General features: G+C 48.8%; 1 long non-coding RNA gene across 1 annotated transcript; it reads left to right on the top strand.

Moving 5' to 3' along the window:
- Positions 1–582: 582 nt before the first annotated feature.
- On the top strand, positions 583–17,606 carry LOC142889040 (uncharacterized). Its single transcript, XR_012926787.1, has 3 exons — positions 583–799; positions 906–991; positions 14,890–17,606. It is a non-coding gene; the product is annotated as an uncharacterized LOC142889040 (long non-coding RNA).
- Positions 17,607–18,869: the final 1,263 nt, after the last annotated feature.

The following is an 18,869-nucleotide window of genomic DNA, read 5'->3' as shown; positions in this document are numbered from 1 at the left end:
AATGCGACCTAGGTAGAGACAGGAAACGGAGGGGAGGGGATTGTTGCATCACTATCGCGACCTTTGCCCTTTCAAGGGGGGCCACGCCGGCGTGGCCCAGTGCCTGACGTGCCTGACGTCAGTCAGACGCTACGCCTGCGCTACCATTCAGAGATTTATGACTTATTATTTTCTACATGAACCTAATTTGATTGTTGTGTAAATGATTCATTTACAACAATTGGTCAATTACTTTGAATGAATTGTCCTAACCAATTTGTTTGTCTGGTCAAATGTATGATAAATGTGACATTTCATACAGGAAATGTTTTGTGACTTATCATGGTGGTTGTGCAATCGGGCAAATTGTCATTCTGCCCCCTAATGAAAAACAAAATAAAATGTATGTGTGTGTGCGTGTACATGCAGACACATCCATGGGATAAAATGGGGGCAACAAAATCTCTGATCCCTGAATTGACCCCAAGAAGAAACGCTGTCAATCTCGACCCGTGTTTTTAAACGTCCTCCAATATCGACTGGCTGAGCGGAAAAGAGACTCTGATACGTATCTATTGTCCTCTTTCCCATTTCCAGGGTCGTCGACCTTCTCCTTCCACATCTCCCAGCCCTCCCTGACCCTTCCTGCCCGGGATGCTCATCCTGTTTCCTATAGTTTCCTCTTCCCCGCTGACAGGAAATGGCTGGAGACCACGGATACGCAAAAACAGCAGTGGGAGAAGGCAGGAAGTGAGCTCACTGCAGCACCTGCAACCAGGAAATAGAACGGGCCCAGCGGGGAGGTGGAAGAACAGGCAATGTGAGCGCCCGCACACACACACACACACACACACACACACACACACACACACACATATATACAAATAAGTGGCTCACGCACAAACACCCTCTGACTTCCCCTACAGCTGTTGGCACTAGAACCACAACACAGGAAACAGACTGTGAGCGAAGCTCTCATGAGCACAAAGAGCCACAGCACTGCTTCTCCCTGGTAAGACGCCATGATCGTTATTATTTACATTTGACGACACTTGCAAATAACAGTAAATAGCCGCCAGATTTGGACTGAAGAAGCCAGCGGTGCTTCAGGGCCCTTTGTGTTGAGGAGCGTCTTCGCTCTCGAGTTCAGGGCCATAATGTAAACTTTACTTCCCCATCGTTTGGAGCACAGAAGCTTGAGCATAGACTGTATGTTTGGGAATGCGCGAGGGGAAGCAGCGCCCTCAAGAGCTGTCGATAACGTGAAATGTTTTTAAATGTCGTTATCTGTTGAGGAAATACCTCCCAAGGTCTCATTGATTGCGCAGACAGTCAAATGACTGAACAAGTTCTGGCGTCCGACCTTCTCCGACTCGTCCCGCCGCTCGATCCACGCCGGTGTTGGATCCTGACGGCGAGGATGAGCGCTTTCCTCTCAATTATTTTGTTCGATGCTACCTCCCAAGTAAGCTCGTTGTGACTTTTGTCTTCTTGCGGCTCCGTTGTGTCCCTGATTCCACGACGGATGAATTATTGGCCAGCAGCGGCTAAGTTTAGCTTCATCCTTGAATAAAACATGAGGCAACAGCTCGCTTGCCTGCCTGCCTGCCTGCCTGCCTGCCTGCGACCTACTGCATGCAACATGTTGCGACTGCCTTTGACACCTTGCTAAACACACGTGACAAAGTGTTGATGTGACAATTCCTGATCCCATAATGCTCTCGTTAAGTCAGGCACATTTCTTAAAATTATTACTATTATTATTACATTTTAAGTGTCAAAAGTTTTGTTTCCTTTACCCCAAAAAACCCCAAAATTTCGCGATAAAAAACTGGTCATGGAAGCAGCTAAACTTGGAAAAACCTCTCAAAGATGGCTGAAAGGTCTTGACGCTCTCATGAGGGGGTTTTTCAGACGTATCCATATAGAGGTACATCGCAAAAGTGTCATGGAAACACTTGTTTCGTATTTGCACATCAGCGGACGTGACATACGGGGTCATGTGACCAGTTCACTGACCAGTGAAAATGGTGCTGGTTATGTGTGGACGGAGGACGAGACGGAATATTTTTTTTTACAAGTAATCAAAGAGAAAAACACAACAATCATTCTTGACAGCAAACAACATTGAAATGAAGATTTATGGCAAAATGTTTTCTACCTCCATCCTCCTCACAGTGGGGTCGCCCGGGACGAGAATTACGGCCCTTGCGCTTCAGCGAAACACCAGCAAATCGCAATTGTACTTTGTTGGAATTTTTGAAATATCGCTTTTATTTTGCGGGAAACTGTCGTGGAAACGCAGCTAGCCAAGGGGCGAAGCCCATCGAAAATACCCACCGCCAGAGGAAGCAGAGCCTAGAAAGGGCCTTTAGCAACGTCTGTCCAATTTATTTTCTGTACCTTGCACGTTCCACACTGTGAGAATGACAAATCTGTGTCCCAAACACTTGAATCGTGCACGCAACTCTGTTTCCAGCGTTGAATCAACAGTGCAGGGAAGGCCCTTTCATGTCCCAGCAGGACAATGCCTCTTTGTGTACAGCCTGGTAAATAAAGGATGGAGCGGAGCAGCAACTGTAAGCTTATCAGCCCACATCCTTGGCCAGCTTCACCGCTGCCAACCCCATACAGACAGTGCGACCTGAAAGTTTTCAGAGGGGAGCACTGGATAATGGAACCTGGGAGAAATTCTTTTGACATTTTTATTAGATAAAGTAGCAAAGAGTTAAAAAGGGGGAGGCACAACTGGACAAGTGATTGGAAGAATCTTCAGTCTGTCGTGACAAATCAGCGGCTTGCTGCACTTTTGCCTTTTGTATTTCTTGTCTGGGAAACTTGCAACACTCGATTTCTGGCGACACACACCAACAAAAAGGAATCAGATGGTAAAAGTTGGATTGTGTTCAATCCTTCGGTTTTTATAGGTTTGTGTCTTTCTTTTGTTCAGACAAGGGTTCTGTTTGTCCTATCTGGACATGTTTTGGCAAAGCTTCCGAAAAACCTCCTCATGAAAGCAGAAACACCTTTTAGCCATATTCGAGAGGTTTTTCAAACTCTAGGTGTTTCCATGACCACTTTTCTATTGCGATATTTAGGTTCTGTGCAATTCTAGGGGTCATGGAAACGCAGCTGCTAATAGCAATCGTGATAAACAGCAGCGTTGGACCAGGGAGGTGATTGAAATAAGGAAACGGTGGCTCGGGGATGGTGAACTGGGACGAGGGAGCCAACACGCTCTCTCACACCTGGAGCAGCATCCTGCAGCGGGAGGCGTGGCCCACCTGTGACATCTGGCAGGTGGGTCACGCCTCCATAACATCAGCTGAAAAAAAACACATGCCACCAAGTGACACTTCTGAGGAAGGCGGAAGCTCTGCCGAAACACGTCAAGGTAGGACAAACAGAAGGAAGAATAAAGATAGAAACCTGAGGAATTCGGTCGCTGCGGCCTCCTCACGCTGCAACCATTTCAGAATAAAATCCTTATTTGGTGCGTGAGGATTGGCACACTCCCCTCTGAATCCTGTTAACTTGGAAACAATGTCAAAGAACCAAATCTCTAAAAAATAATAAATAATGATAATAATAAAGGGATTTATAATGAGGCAGTGCAGCGCTGGCCTTGTAGTGTAAATGTATTTCAATAGCGTTTTAATTACTCATTAACCAACCAAATCCCTGGCAGGATAACAGAGTGTGTGAGGAAAAAAAAAGCTGCTCTAGCAGAGAGAGAGAGAGCGAGAGAGAGCGAGAGACCTTGACTCTAATGAAGTGAATATGTGCCGCCCAGAGAGACCTCTTCACTCCGTCCATTAGCCGCTCTGTGGGAATGTGCAGCGTGTGCTGTGGGAGAGACTGAGCCGTGTGCGCCGTGAATACCAATGTTGGCCGCGCCAGCGAGCCAGCGACTGGAACTACACGCCGCGCTGATTCAGTCTCCCTCGCTGAAGGGGGGGGGGGGGGGGGGGAGGAAAAAAAGGCTGACAAAGTGAGAGGAAGAGGGATGCGCGGCGGCAGGCGGGCCGGGCAGCCCACTGACATACTTTCCCCAGATGGAAAAATGGAGATTTGCTGCTTTTCTCTGGCCCTCGCCGGGCCTCCCTCCCCTCCCCTCCCCTCCCCTCCCCCACCCTCCACAGTTTAATCAGACCCACTACGGCCGACAAAATTCCTAATTTTTTATTTCATTTTTTTGCCTTCCGCACCATTTCTCCCCGGTGTTATTTCTCATCGCTGTTCCGCCGGGGAACGATGAGTGTGGAAACAAATCCAGACTTTTTCTTCCCGGTCCGAGCCGGTGTTTTCCTTCGCTGTAAATCTCTCTCGGCAGGTCAGGTTTTGCCGTCCTGTCGGAGGTGCAGCAACAAGCTTTCTTTGGCTCGCTACACCTCCCCCCCCCCCCCCCTCTCTGCAGACCACTCCTCTGTTGTCAGACTAAGGACCCTTGCGATTCCTGACATTCCAGACTGCAAAATACAGAAATATTTGTCCACCGGAGCTCTCATATATCGCCATGTATATATTATAAACATGCCACGGTTGTTTTTGCGCCGCGGGCCAGCGGGGGTTGGGTGGGATGGGGGCGTAAAAGAATAGCAAGCCGCCGTCGCCGCCGAGTAAATCACGCTTGTGGATATTTATGAGTTGGGTGGCCTGATTGTTTTTCCTCGGCGTCGCCCGCGGGGTTAAGCACTGCGACCGGGACCGATTGCTGCTGCTGCGGCGCCGCCGGGGACGCGGGGCAGTTTTTCCTAATCTCGCCTCCACTGGCATTTTTTTTTTTTTTGCGCCAGCGGACTCCCTCAGTCACAATTCTGCAACGTTTGTTGAAAGCGGGGGTCTCAAACGTTTACCCGCTGGTTTAGGGTTTAGGGCCAATATCATCTTGCGTAAACACCTTGTATATCATTTAAGCCGTGGCCATTATATAATAGCATCTCAACAGATAATTTGGTCCGGACCACCCTGGAGTTTTCACCGAGCCCACCCTGGTCTGCCGCACTCTGTCTTTCTGTGGGATGTTGAGTGAAGCTTTTTTTTTTTTTTTTTTTTTTCTGCACACTGAAGGGACTTCCCCTTGTCACATGCACTGACCAGGCCAACCCTGCAACTGCACAAGCCTCTTTCCTTTTCTGGCAACTCGCAGCACCAAGACAAACAAGCAGCTGTGGGAGGTTGGGGTGTAAGAATACATTTACTAAACACTGGGCTCAAACATGGAAGATGTTTTTTTTCTTTCACAGTCTTTGTGACCGCAGTCGGTCCCCGACGCTGCAAAGAAAAGTCTCAATATGTAAAACTATCCAGTCAGAATGACAATGACTTGTTTGTAAAGTGAGATGTGTATGTATTCCGTGTGTATAAATGGGTCTGTTTCACAACTGTTGTGCATGCACGGTTACAAGTTGCTCCAGTTGATTTCCGAGCCGCATGTCACTGTGGAAGAGACCGTGAGTGAGTTTCCCAGGTTTGAGCCCCTGGAGTTCAGTCAGTCTGTCACTCAGTTAGTTTGGATGTCAAGAATCATCGGTAAAAAAACGCTCAAACCTGTCAGGAAATCATCTCATTCTCTCTCACACTCAACTCCTCCTGCACTCAAGGGCCGTGGGAGGTGCTGGAGCCCTTCCCAGCTGCCTCGGGGCCAATGTCGGCACTTTATCACAGGGCCGCATAGAAAGACAAACAACCACTGCAAACAACCTCGCACTCACACCTCCGGCCAGTTTAGACTTCCCAGTTCACCTCACATGCATGTTATGGGACAGTGGGAGGAGGTCGGAGGACCCGAAAGGAAACCTATGCAGGCACATGGAGAACATGCAAACTTTGCACAGACCGTGTCATAATATTCTGGGGTCTTCAAATGGCTCAATAGTCTCTCAGCAAAGTACAAGGTGGCAGGTTTTACCTGAAACTCACTATTGGCTCACAAACGGCAAATTATTTGCCCATTTTAATAAGAAATCAAACTTGAAATATATAAGTAGTCAAATGAACTGAAACTGAAGACTGGAAACGCTGCATTATAATAATACACTGTAATCTTCTTCATAGTGTCTCCAAGCCTGGTCCCACTGTCAGCGGCCGTGCTGAACTAGCAGAATCAACGCCGTCGAGTTTCACCTGTTTTAAAACTTTGTTGACGTTTAAGTTTCCCGTTGGCGGCAGATCGAGCGTAAGGCTGTAAAAGTCGGCCTGCCTCTGTGCATCAGAGGGTGACGAGGTGCTTTTTGTTCATCCCCTGTGACTCCAACCTGGAATTTTTTCCACCACTGTATCTACCTTTTTCCCCCTCCCCTCTTCTCTTCAAGTTACCCAGTCAATATTTAATTTCCTGCCACTCTGGTTCGAGTGTGTTCTGTGTACCTTTTTAACCAGCGACGGTCGGACCAGAAAACACTTGTGTGCGCCGCCTCTCCGAGCGCTCGCAAAAAAGGATAACGAGCTCATTTTCGGCATTTGAAATCCTCAACGCGCCGCCCGCCAATTATTTATTTCCTCTCGTAAACTCGCAAAGGTCAACGTGCAGCAATCCGTCGGCGGATCTCTTCCTGAGCGGATCCTCTTTCCTTTATTGGCTCTTCCAGCAGCGAAAAAAAAAAAAAAGTTTGCGGAAGCAGTTTTGTTCTCAGAAAGGAAACAGTAAAAGAAGTCGCCTCTCAAAAGTTGAAGGACGATAGTTGCCCTGCCACCTGCTTCCTCCTTCATTTTTTTTTGGGGGGGGGCTTTCTTTTTTTTTTTTTAAAAAACCCTTATGTTGTTTGTCTGTCACACATTTCATCGATTTTCCTTTTGCTGCCCCTGCAAAGTTGTGTGCAGTCGGGAAGGTGATATTGGAAATTTCGGGGCAGGCGCTGATGTGTATCGACCCACTCCGTCCCTCCTTCTCCAACCCCGCCGCCGCCTCGTCTTTATCTTGCCGCCCTCCTCCCGCCGCCGTTTATTTTCCCCCCTGCCAGCTGTCAGCGCTGGCACACCACCACAGATGCGGGAAGCGGCGGTCGCAGAGGAATAAAGTAGGGAGTCGAGCGGCTGGAGAGGAGGGAGAGAGAGGGCAGCGATGGCGAGGAGAGCGGGGTGAGGGAGGAGAGAGAGAGAGTGGGGCAGTGTGGGGACGAGTGAGACAACAGAGAGAGAGAGAGAGAGAGAGAGAGAGAGAGTTGGCGCCTCCCCGTTGTGTCAAAAGGGACACGGCACTGGATTAGGCCGCGGCCAGTAATCACAGCCAGATGGGCTCGGGCAGGGATGGAGTGAGGGATGGAGGGAGTGAGGGATAGAGGGAGGGGGAGGAGAAGATTGAAAAACAAGATAGCGGAGGACGTTAGCAGAGAGTTGGGTTACAGCGCCGACGCTCTCCTGGAACTCCAGCCCCTAAAGAAAAGAGTTTGACGGCCTTCGCGGATCTGTCACGTCTCTTCTTTTCTCATTAACATTCCAGAGGCCGTTCCTTGGTGAGATTACCTTGACCGAAAAACAGCCACCCCCCCCCCCACACACACACACACACACGCACCCCTCCTGGCCAAAACACAAACAGCCGCATCGGAGAGCATTTCTGTTTTTCTCCGCCGAGCGATTTGTCACCCGTATAGGGTGTCGCTATCGGGTGTCGCGGCTCCATGCTCGCCGCGGGAGGCCGGAGGAGATCCACGGCTGCACGGCGAGATAATGGAGGGAAAAGTGAAGCCTGATATTGGTCATTGTCAGTCATTGTAGTTTATTTATTTATTTATTTATTTATTTATTTATTTATTCATACTGTGCATAAGGGAAACTCACTGTCTGAGACGCTGGCTCCCCCTCCCTGTTTTCCCGCCACCTCTGTGAGCCTTCAACAACAACCGACAAGCTCGGCGCGTTTGAACAGCTTTGTTTGACACCACCCCAAACGCCAAGTTTGCATTCAAACGAGCAATTGTCACGCGGGGGATTCTGGCCCGACGGGCGGACGGATGTAATCGGTGTCGACAGGCCGGCGAACTTGGCCAAGGGACGGCGTGGAGGCGACCAAAGGCGCAAACACAAACACAAAGACGCGCCGGCAAACAGGCTAATGAGCCCGTACAAAAGCTGCTCTCAGAGCCAGAAATGTTTCCTTTGAGGGGGGGGTGAGAGCAGGACTTACATCACAGCGGCAATGAGTACAGATGGATGGATGGATGGATAGTTAGTTACGGTGTTTATTTGTATTTATTAAATGTTTCCAGTGTGTCCTTATAATAGTTGGCCTGTGAATTAGAAGACAGCAAATCTTCACCATTGTTAATATTCATAATGAACCTGTATCAGCTTGTCCCTGCTGTCCTAGGATCAGGGTTAGTGTTGGATTGAATTTCGTCTTGTTTCCATCTGGTCAGAAATACATGTTTTAAGAAAACACTGTCCATCAGTCAGCAAAGACTTGAGACGCTGAAGTTTGGAAGTTCAAATTATTCCCTCCTCCGGGGGGCCACGGCCACTCTTGGCCACCACGTAGCTCCGCCCCTGCCAGCTTTGCCTTCATGTCATTGTCTCTTTGCTCCCTCCTGACTCTCTTTGTCCCCCTCCTTCCCCCACCGGCTCCCTCTGCCCCCATCTGGTGCGTGCGGACACGGGCTCACGCCTCTAATTCACTTCCTTGGCCATCTGCTGCGTGACTTTCTACAGTAAGCTGAGACTGGGCTGCTCCTCTCAGAGGAGGAGGAGGAGGAGGAGGAGGCCACGCGTGCCGTCACCTGTTCGGCACGCCGCCTTCTGCCGGCCGGCGTCGCCTTTCACCGGGGACAATGGTGGCGCTGCCAAAGGGGGCGCTTGTTTTGTCGAGCGTTAGCGCTTCGCTTATCTGATTTTCAGCCCCTGATGGCGAACCCGTGTCCCTTAGCGGCCGGGCCAACATTAGATCCAGGCTGAGGCGCCTCCCTTTCTGCCACCTGACGTCCCTGTGTTGTGTCAACAACACTGCACTTGAGGTTAAACAAAGACTGGATCTGATCTCACAAACATGAATTTGTCTTTTTTTGAAGCCCATTTTTGTTTGTGTCAAAATGAAGGACTTCTTCTTCTTCTTCTTCTTCTTCTTCTTCTTCTTCTTCTTCTTCTTCTTCTTCTTCTTCTTCTTCTTCTTCTGGCCCTTCCCATCTTCATCAATCCGACCCTTTGTACCTCCTTTCATACTGACAAACTCCATGGTAAATGTCCTGCACTTGTATTGGGCTTTCCAGCACCTTCATGGTCCCCCAACTTATGGCCTTACAATGGCCTCTCATTCACCCATTCACTCACACACACACTCGCACCAATGGGCAGCTGCTGCCATGCAAGGCGCTGCCAGCTCCACTGGGAGCAATTTAGAGTTCAGTGTCTTGCCCAAGGGCACTTCAACGTGGACAATTGCAGCCAGGATTCAAACCGCCAACCCTTCGGTCATTAGACAACCTGCTCTACCAACTGAGCCACAGCAGCTCAAGTTCAGCCTCTGCGACGCAACACTGTCCAGGCTGAACACATTAGGAGCCATTTGTTCCAAGTTGTTGGGTCGGTTCTGTTCCACAAACCACTACAATCGAGCGGCTCCAGGGTTCAGTTGGAATTGAAGTACGATTGCATCTTCTGCTCGAGCTCCCGCTCTCTGTTTCTGCCGATATCCGATTGTCCGATATCCAAAGGAACCAGACTGAAGGGGAAATGAATCAAGCCAATCAATCCAGATCCAGAAGAAAGTTTGATTGTTAGCTGATGATGTGTTTACAGCTTTTTATAGCTGCATGCTGCGGTTTTTGACTAATTTTCGTTCCCAGTGCAGTTTTTGCAGTGTCTTTCTGGGCATGGTGGGAGTGGGGGGGTGGGGGCATGTCAGAAATCCAAAGTGGTTTCACTACGTATTTACAGAGTACTCTATTACATATAAATAACAAAAAAACAACGGATTCATGTAGGAAAACATTGTGGTTCAACTCAAAAATATAACATTTCCCAACAGTCGCCCCTCTACACGCCAGTTCTTGACTAAAAAACCTCCAGGCGAAACTTTGTGGAGAGACAATAGAAGCACCCATGAACTGAAGCTGCTTCACCACACTGAAATGAACCTTTTGTTCACTGTTTTTGCTTGAGAAACCCCTGTTTTGCAGAAAGATATTACTTGGCCTTCAATTTTCCAAACCACAATGACGGTGTCTCGGTGTTTTGAAAACGAACAACTGTTTTGGACCAGTCTTCACTTGACTTCTCCTAAAATGATCAGAGAGCAGATTTAATTTGGAGCTACGTGTCTGACAGTTGAAACCAAAAAGGAGAACAAGAGATTTTTCATCTTCTCCACGACCGAGAGGCGACGGCGACAATCCTCTATTTCCTGAGAATTTAATTATACCTCACCTTGCTAATCAGCTAACTTAATTACATGAGGCTTCTTATCGAGCATGTCAGCGTCTTGGACTTGAACTGAGATAATAATAGCCGTACGCTGACATTCAATTAGCAAGCACAGCAGGTGGTACTCTCACAGAACCAAGAGAGCAGACTGTCGCTTTTAAAAATGTCAAAGGATGAAAAGCCCCCCATTCTCAGAAGGCGCCTCTCTTCTTCTGAGCCTCTAGGACGCAGAGGAACGCCTGCGATCTCAGCATCGCACGCGTCAAGGAATAAGTCAACGCTGCGAGAATTTAACCCTGGAAACTATGAGCAGGTGTGAAAATGGATACGCTTTGAAACGGGCACATCACAGCCCGTAACAGTTCGGAGGCTAAAAGAAAAAAAAAAAAAAAAAAAAAAAATCCAAATTCCAACGTGTGCGCAGAGTTGTGAAAACAAACGGGCGATCGTTCCTCCCTCGTTTCCAGCCAGATCTATTTCTTTTTCCCCTCTCTCTGCCTTTTCGACCTCCGAGCTCACCAACCCAGGGCTCTGGGCTTGGATTTCTCCAAAAGCTCAGCCCCCGGGGTTCTGCCATCTGCGGTTTGTGCTCTGACCCTTTTTCCACGGCTCAGGAAGCGAAGGATCTCGGCCTTAGCGAGGGAGTTAGGTGGAAAGAATTGCGCCGCCGCTCGAGCGGGCGAGCGAGCGTCTCACCGGCCCCACCGGCTGACTGCTGACGTGACAGCTGAGTGGAGGAAAACAGAGCCTTTCCCTCTTCGCCCTCCGCTCCCGAGAGAGGCCCGGCGGAGGACATAGCAGGCATTTCTGCTGGGCCGGGTGAAGCGTTGATTCTGAGGAGAAGACAAAGAAGACGTGTCAGGGACGCGCACATGTGTGCACGGCTGGAGGCGGGGGGGGGGGGTGTACAAAAAGTCAGCAACTGGAGTCCAGCAGCTGTTGGACGCTGTGGCAGCAGGAGACGCTTGTCTCTGGTGAAAGTAAAAGTACTGAAGTTAAAGTGAGGAAGTACAGGTTCTGAACTGTAAGTAAAATGTTTTTTGCCCTAAACAAAGTCAAGCATTTGTTTGCAAAAATGAAAAAAGTTGTGGCAGAGTGATCTGGGCTGGACTGACCAGAGGTCAGAGGTCAGGGGTCTTGATGAGCATCTTGATGAGCAGAATTTATACGCTTTAAACCATAGTTTTGTTTTTTGTTTTTTTGTTTTTAATAACAATAAATTAAATACTTTAATACAGCCAACGTAAGTAGAAAGTTCAGATATTTGAGTTCAAATGTAGCGAGTGAATGTCAAAATTCTACAGAAAAAATAAAAAAAACTCAAGTAAAGTACCTAGAAAATCTGCTGGAGAACAGTAACAAAGTAATTGTACTCTGTTACCCCCCACCCCCACCACCACTCCACCAACCCCCTGCTGATAAGGGGTTAGATAGTGAATGTCTGCTGAGGATCAGTCAGCGGAGACCCGCCCTCCTCCTCCTCCTCCTCCTCCGCCTCCACAGCCTCCCGCTGTCTTTTCGCTGCCGATAGCGGCTCCCTCCGTCTGCAGCCTGTCACCGGGCACCACTCCCCTCCGCTTAATCCTTATTAATAGGGCCGGGGCCCCGTCGCAATTTATGACGCCGTTTTCTTGTTTTGGCCCCCCTCCCTGTTCGCGCTGGCTGGCTTTCAGGACAAGGCTGTAAACAACCCCTAATGTCAGCAACTGGTTGTGCTCCAACGCTGACCCCGCAGCGGCAGCAGCAGCAGCAGCAGCAGCAGCAGCAGCTGCAGCTGCGCTGGAGTGATTGGTTTTGTTAAGAGCAATAAAAATCGTCCCTCCTGTGATTCCAGGAGGTTTCAGGAGATTTCAGGACCCTGCCGTTCTTTGAGACACCTTAAAAATATTTTTCTTTTCTTTCCCGTCCACTACGTAAAAGCGGTCAAATTCAGAACCGTCGGCCAGTGGGATTCCTTACCAATTGACATTAGAAGCATGAAGGGTTGATTAGAAAAAAAATATCTTTTTACTCTTTACTTTTTACTGAGAGGTGAATGATGCTTGTACTGTATTGAAGTAATGTATTACAGTGTTTCTAGGTTCTGGGAACTTGAGTGGTTTTTGTACTACAGACACATACTTGTGGTTTAATGGTTTTTCTTTTCATGACTATTTACATTGTAGATTGTCACTCAAGGCATCAAAACTGTGAATGTACAGATATGAAATATGTTTTACACAAAAGAGTGTGAAATAGCCACCTTTCATATAAAATATATTTCTTCCCACCGACCGAGCAAAGGAAAAGTGCGTAAAAAGAAGCCCAGCGTGGTCGTCCCGAGTTGTTACTCATTAGGTCTCTCTCTCTCTCTCTCTCTCTCTCTCGCTCTCTCTCTCTTTCCCATCTGCCGGCGATCGACCCCTCGCGTTCATTTAGTCCAATCAATCCTGAGCGAACAGTCAATCCGATGTCCATGATCCAACCGACGCTGCGCTCGTTCAAAGTCATCGGGGGAAAAACAGCGCCGTGCCAACGATCTGGCTGCTCCTCGCGCAATAAACCCATCAGACACACTTCACCTTGGACAAGTGTGTTTGTTTATGAGTGTGTATGTGTGTTGTTGCATGTCATGGTTGTAGCGGGGTCTGGTGTGATCTGCGTGGCCTGATAGGGGACGGTGGGGGGTGGGCTTGTGCAGAAAGATGGTGTCCATCTGTCAGACTGGCCCGCGCTAAAGTGGCCATCACTCAGGATTGATTAGCCAGGAGCCCATTAGCCCCCTGGCTTTTCCTCTCTTTCCACTCCTTTTCTTTTTTTTCGCCCCCAATGACCATCAATCTTTAACCTCTTTGCTCAAAACTACCTTTTCAAGTGTCTCACTCCATCCTTTGTTTCCACCTCCTCTCCGATCGCCTCCTGTGTCTTGTGCTTCTAGTTTCTCCTTCGCCCGTCTTAGTCTCAACCTTTCTTTAAAAAACAACAAAATTTTTTTTATTCCTCCCTGCTTGTCCTGATGTACCCAGACCTGTTTTTAGCTCCTGCCTGGTACCGCGTACCGCCTCCCTCCTTCTGCATTCATATCAATTGCCTCAATTGACAGAGCGGTAAAAATCAGATCAGTGAGAGGGAACACCCAGACTGTCGCAGCCGCTGCGTTGCCATGACGACAAGATGCTCTAGGGCGTGAAGACCATTACTCTGCCCATCCATTTAGGTCAGTGTCCTGTGGGTTAGCAGCATCCTGGGGCGCTGACTGCGGGATGTAGCTGGATGGACAGGGAATGATTGCATATAATACTAGCCGACATGTAATATGTATCTAACAAAAAAGATTTTGGGTTTGTAAAAAGCATTTAATATTATTTGAAAGCGTGAGATGATTGTGTGAAAAATACAGGCTACTGTTGGTCAGCAGCAAATTCAGCTGTGTACTCGACGCTCTCTTTTGTCGGATATTTGGAGTCGTCTGAAAATGTCAACATTTCTTGTGACTCCACCTCCTCTTCATGTTTGATCAACTCAAATATTGGATTCCAATAACGCTTCAGTTAGCAGCCGCAGCTGGGCATTGGCTTCTAACGTCTAACTAGCCGATACTAAAGCGACCATTAAAGGAGCGATACACAAAGTTTAGCTAATTAGGATAAATGCATTTTGTTGTGTTCAGAACCAGTAGCAAAATGACATGGACAGTCGAGAGGAGCCCCATTCATGCTCCCAGGTCAGTGAACAGGAAGTAGCCATGATTTGGAAAACAGTCTAAACGCTACACCAGTGTAATAACCTACTAAGATGGCAGCCTAAATTGTAATGTACAACAAAACAAGCCAGTGGAGAAGAGACACCCACTTCATATTTGCTTTGTCGCCTGACATCAACCACAAAGCGCTGGGTGACCTGTTATATCCTGTTTTGCACAGTGGAGGTTCTGCGCTGGCGGCGCTTGCCTCACACCCAGCTTCTTGTAGCGCGCACGCCGTCCGCAACTACAACATCTAACGCCGAAATGACTCCGTGCGGGGCTTGTTTACAGCAAAGTCACAGGGGGCATAAGGAAACTCTCAAGTGAGTCTTCTGCCGTCACTGAGAATACTTTGACGATCTCGCTACATTTCCTTCAGTTTGTCTACATGTGCGCCACCGCTCAAAGGTCTGCAGTCACTGACTCATTCATGCATTGATCTCCAGTATAACCAGATTTATGAAATAATAATCTTGAATGATCTGTGATCATAATGAGGGCCTGGAAATCAGTCAAAAATCCTTACTGATGCTGATGTAACTAATGCACTGGTAATGTTCTTCCAGTAGATTGTTTCATGAAGCTGGTTTTAATGGAGTTCAATGCAGAAATGAGACGGTGATCCCAAACCTTTGAATGTGTGTATACGTACAACTCAGACAGGAAGTCCTTTCAGCTTGAACCTCTGCTGCCGGTTGCGTGTGGCCTCTGTGTGACGGTGTGGCCATGCTTCTGCTTGCTGCGAGGAGAGAGCCTCTACTCTACACCTGACTGCTGATAAGGCGGCAGAGTGCTGATGGAGTGCTAACGCTGTGTCGTCTGCTTCTCAGGGAGTGCTGACAACCAACTTCCACTTGAGAAGAGGCTCCACAGGACGAACATGGAGCACAAAGCCGGCACACACACACACACACACACACAGGCAGGAAGGGTTTGCCTGCAACCCCCAACAGTCAATCTGTCCAATCACATCAAGGTCAGCTGGAGGTGGCTGCCTCCAGCTTCCAGACCCGAGGGCACGTCAAAGGATCTCATGTTCACAGGGCAAACCTGTGACATCAGCAGGTGCGTTCTTCCACCCAGACCTCATCTCACGGCAGCTCCAGTGACTTCGCTGGTGGACCCGGTGCCAGAGGAGGAGGAGGAAGAGGAGCTGAAGAGCCTCCGACTGCCTGTGGTGCCTCATATAATTGTTCAAACGTGGCTTCCTTCGTGGGGGGATGTGCCTCCACGGGAGGGATGAGCGGAGGGAAGCGGAGACAGATAGTCAATACTTTCACAGCACCGCTTAGAGTGCTCATTTCCTAGCGGCGTGGCCCCGATTCAATCATGTGCATTAAAGCAAGGGCACACACGCCCAGAGATCTTCAATCCCGTTTCAGAAGCAGAGTCGACTTCTGTTTACTCCTTGACAATGACGTCACCTTCTTTCTCTGAACACCTGACAAAAGCCGGAGACCTTCAATGGGGAGACGGAGCACTCTCGGCACTTTGAATGGAGAGTTCCGGAATGACATACATGGGAATATTCCATCCTCCTTTTTACTGACACTTGCATCATCAAACCCCAAAAAGCAAAATTGTTGGCCAATAATGTTGTTTTAACAGCCACGCAGTAGCTTTTTGCGTCTCAGATCAAGGTAGTGAACGCAGCTTCTTATGATTTAGTGAGCCAACGCATTAGCCTACGGGTTCCTGATTGAGTCAACTGCAGTCGCAATGTGACAGTGGCCAGGAAAAACTCCCCAGTGGGAAGAAACCTCGAGCAGACCCACAGTCTGGAGAGCAAACATCTGCTTTGACTGGTTGGAGTGAAAAGGAAATACAAATACTTGGCCGGAAGGACTTTTCAGAAGTGAACAGCACAGGCAAAATAGAGATTATTTACTTTGCTGCTGCCTCATATGAGCCTGTAACCACACAAGAGCAGTAATTAACCAGACTGTGCTGCTGCAGTGGAAAATGTTTGGCAACGCTGGAAGTCAAATTTACTTCATCCATGTAGTAAATTCTTGACTGGGGTTCTTTAGAAGGCTCCATTTTTTTTATGAAGTATGTACTGACAACCCTTTGTGATGTCACACACAGCAACCCTGCAGGTCAGGTCCATGGTCTGACAAACACAGGCGACCAGAGGCCGACTTCAGCAAATAAGGCGAACAGACTCTCACTGTAACCCTGAACTCTGGAGTCGACTTCAACTCAGCTGGAAAACTTTTCTTGGTTCCAGAACAGCTGATTTGAGTTTGGAGTAGGTTCACTCTGAGTGAAGCCTGCGTTACCACAAGCCCCGAATGGAGCCCTGACACTTCAGTTCACCCGAACAACTGCCAACAAAACCATTTCCACATAGTTTTGTGCTCCTCGAATTAGACGTGAGCGTGAAAGGCTTTTCAGGAGAAAAGGCAGGACATATAAAGCAGCAATTTGAGGCAGAATTAAGGATGAAAGTAGCCTGTTCACTTCACGTTCAGTGTAATTACACTTATACGACACCGTGTCTAGACTGAAGGACTTGTGAGTGTGGGCTAAAGGTGGTTGTGTGGACACAGGTGAGCTGCTTTTCTGTGCTTCTGTGGCCTGTTCACAGGAAATAAGGAGGAGCAAATGTGAGCAGTTTGTCTTCATTTGGCTGCTCTGTGTGGTGGTGGTGACGGATCACGCAACCTATGGCTCTGTACAGTTGCCTCACTCTAATGTGTTCTGCCTCACTGCTTTGCAAAGAAAGGATAAATAAAGTCCAGTTTATCACATGTTCGGGAGCAGGAGGCTTTAGAAAGAGTCTGCTCAGATACTGGAGCACATCCGCAATGTGGATGTGTGGACACACACGGTTATGCACATACATTATGTTTGAGATTCAGAAGGAACAAATGGCAGCGCATCTCATAATAATCTCCTCAGACTTCCCGCGAGGCCTCTGAATGTGGAGAATCCTCCACAGAAGCAGCAGCTGCGTCGCCAAAAAAAACACATTTCATGCAACATGACGAACGGGCTGCACGAATACGGATTTTATCCAGATAGGAGCGAAGACTCTTCAATCCACGTGACGCCTGGTAGCATGTTGCAGCAGAATCAAAGCAACTTAAAGGTCCAGTGTGTAGAATTTGGCCTGATTTGCGATTTTTACGTTGGTAAAAGTTTAGTTCATAGTTCGTAGTTCACTGGCAAGCTCGGGAGAGGGATGGTTAATGAAAGAGCCCTGCAGTCTTAAATGCAACCACTTGATGTAGGTGCTCCTTCTCAAAATGGTCAAATATTACACGCTTAACCTTTAACAAACAGAAATTACGAGTTGCAAGTTGCAGTTTAAAAGGACATTTTAACATTTTGGCAAATTCACCTATTGCTACAATCCCTGTCTTCATAAAATTGTGCAATTTTGTTTTGAGGGCTGTTTTACATGACGAGATCTCACTCGCAATACCATTACAGCCTGTCTGGATCCAAGCGTTGCTGCACACGTGGACATGCAGAACGTACTTTGTGGTTCTCTGCTGAATTCTGGCTGCCTTCGTGGAGTCGTGGGACCTGCAGGCAGCAGCAGCAGTAACTTTAGATGGGGCTGACGGGGCCCCCAGGTCTCCACCCGTGAGCCCCTCCGTCGGCCTCCATTGCTGCCCGCTCACCGTGACGGCACCCCTTCCTTCCTCTCCTCCACATCCTACTGACGAGAGACCCTCAAGCCACCCTCATCCCCCAAAATCAGGGGTGGGTGGGGCGGCGGGGGGGGGCCTACGTAAGAGGTGCTCCGCGTCGCCCCGCCCTTTTTCGCCAGTGCTCGGCTTCACTCGGTGTGCCTGCGCACACACACGGCCGAGACCCCCCGTTAGAGCAGCCGCAATCAGGCGTCAATCAAGAGCTCTCCGAGCAGCATCGGCATATGATCACCTCCCCGACCACCATCACCACCACCTCCCAGCCTTCCTACCTGCGTCCCATCCCCCCTGCTCACAGCTCACCCACGGTGAAAATGAGAGGCAATTTCAAAGTGATGAGACGCCGTTCGCAGTTCCGGCAGAGCCTGCTGGAGGTATGCATGGAGAGCGGGAAACGGGGGGCTCTTGCGAACGTCCTCCTTCTGCGTCAGAGAGGATGTTGATCATCAATCTGCAGGGGGATGCGGGAGGGAGGGGCGGGGGTGGGGTGGGGGGGGGCGGCGTCGTCGGGTTCTTGTGCAAATTATTTTGCTTTTCAGTCACCGAGAACTTCGCCTCTGTGTGCAGTTTACACGTGACTGGCATTTCTGATGCACGCAGTGAGGATCCAAGGTCTTACTTCGATCACAACATTCTATACAACACAATTCAAAACGGCCCGTTTCTTTTCTCCCTCCTTTGCCTTGAGTGTTGCCGTGATTCGATGTGGCCAGAATGCGGACGTTAAAAACTAAATGTGCTCAATTAGAGACACAATGACTCGGTGTGAACCCCTGAGATGGTAAATAAGCTCCGGTTTAAGCAACGCAAGGCCTCTTTTGTCTGTGATTCTTCTCGGATTCTGGCGCAAAACATTTTTAAATATGCTCTTCTTTTCACTGGCTCTCTCTCTCTCTCTCTCTCTCTTTCTCTCTCCCTCTCTCTCTCTCTCTCTCTCTCTCTGTCTCTCCCTCTCAAAAGGTTGCAGAGAGTGCGTGTCCTTGTTTTACCCTCCCAGGTGAAAGAAGCCTGAGCCCATCGACTAACACTGAGCTCTGCGGCTGAAGCAGCATAAAGCCATCTGAGGACAAAGACTCTCAAGCCGTCTCTCCCTCACACTATCGCGTCGCAAAAATAACTTCTCTTCTTAGCGCTTCAGCGCCAGACGC

Source organism: Nelusetta ayraudi, unplaced genomic scaffold, assembly GCF_046127955.1.
Source record: "Nelusetta ayraudi isolate G7.1 ecotype Tasmania unplaced genomic scaffold, CSIRO-AGI_Nayr_v1 ptg000021l, whole genome shotgun sequence".
In the NCBI taxonomy this organism is placed as follows: Eukaryota; Metazoa; Chordata; class Actinopteri; order Tetraodontiformes; family Monacanthidae; genus Nelusetta; species Nelusetta ayraudi.
This window is presented reverse-complemented; position numbering and strand designations above follow the sequence as displayed.